This window comes from Fopius arisanus, unplaced genomic scaffold (assembly GCF_000806365.1).
Source record: "Fopius arisanus strain USDA-PBARC FA_bdor unplaced genomic scaffold, ASM80636v1 scaffold00056, whole genome shotgun sequence".
Lineage (NCBI taxonomy): Eukaryota > Metazoa > Arthropoda > Insecta > Hymenoptera > Braconidae > Fopius > Fopius arisanus.
In genome coordinates, this window is record NW_011887795.1 from 711,779 (window position 1) to 713,571 (window position 1,793).

A 1,793-nucleotide genomic window follows, 5' to 3' on the forward strand; every position below is an offset into this window, starting at 1 on the left:
CAATATATAAATAAATTCGCAACTAACTTGAGATGAAGAATAATATTAGAAATTGCATGGAACTCATTCGTCATTCGAAATGCGACTCATCGTTTCTACTTTGTCAGGCCAAATATTTTCACAAATCATTTGAATTGATGACTGTTAGATTCGGTCTTTCTCCTCTCTCTTGACTAGAAGGATAGATTACATCGTCAGATAAAAAATAAAAAAGCGGTCAATGTTCTTTCCGTAACTTAGCGTCCATCCGAGGGTCAAGAACCGGGGAGGAATGAACATAATGACGGCAGTCAAGTTTCAGGACATCGAACTTTCTGTTGAGAGGTTTGAAGATTGAAGGGGAAAAAATCTGGCATTGAAAAAAGATATATTTCATCATCGCTTATACTTGAATAAAGCAAGTTGAACGATAGAGGTTCCATAGTTCGGATAATCGAAATATGAGTAAATATGAGCGGTATAATTACCGCAGAAATTTAAAGAGAATAATGCGAACGGAAATATTGAATAGCATAGAAATCCCAATCATCGACGGATAAACACAAGCTTCGATGATAATGAGAAAAATGAAAAAGTTGATGCTTAATGATGAGTGAAAGGGTCAAACAACTTTAAAGAAGTTTTGACGTGGTGAGTCTTAAGGATAAGGGCGTCACAATTGAATGCTCAGACGGGAAAGTGCTGCCTTACCAACCTCTAGGTCGCTGACCTTTGTGGGGTTCATACCAGCCGCGTCCCCGTCGCGAACCCTGGGTTACGCCGAGGGCCATACCGGCCCTATGATTTCGATTAAACCATGGGTAGCAAGAATTTAAGAAATTTAATGAAATATAAATTTTTAAAAACTTTATACCTCTAGAAGGGAGGAGGAGTGAGAAGTCTCGTACATCTACGCAAGCACCCATTATAATAAATTATTTGACCTGGAGCATATAAATTCAACGGGGAAATCTAGGTTTCGTGTGAGGGTGGTATTGTATCCCTTTACCGATCAGAATATGACTGACTTCTTGTGAGTCAAAGAAGCTACAACTGATTAATCAGGAAGGATCGAAGGGGAGATGTCTGTAGACCAATGGTCAAACCAGTGTGAGGGTCAAATGATAAAAGCAAGCAGGTCAATCCGGAAGAAAAACGCAGATTGAACAATTATTAGAACATAATAAGAGACGCAATCAGTGATTCAATCTATCAAAAAGTTGTTTGACTTGAAGAAGTTGACCCTTCTGATTGACCCACTCATCTTTCCTGGCAAATCTTCATGACAATTCGAGCTGCAGTTTAAGCTTCAGATCCACTTGATCTCGTTTTTTTCGATCTGCTATCAGTTTCTTAGTATGAAAAAGAAATCAAAACAATTTCTGGAATTGATTCAGGAGTGCATAGATGCCATTTTGACTGGTTCTCAATGTAACCCTGTGCTTAATCTTTCCCTGCCGACGAGCCTTCACAGGTACTTGCAGCAACCTATTTCATACTAACCTACTCAGTTATCGTTAACCATGCAATTGTTGAAAATGTAGTGGGAGAGTGAGAACTAGTATTCGCGTCAACTTGGACGAAAGTGAAAGCTGAAGCCGGACCAACTCCACTAGTTTGCCAGCGGCTAAGATGCCTAGAATTTCTATCTCACTCCTCTTTTTCATCCTGTTACCACATCCCAGGTATCATCTGAACAAATGATGTACGTGAACAATTAACCTGCGGTTTGTTCAATTCAGGAGTCTTGCAGTAATGAAGGATTCTAACCTTCAATGGTACGTATTTCCATCGCAAACAATTTATTCAAATGT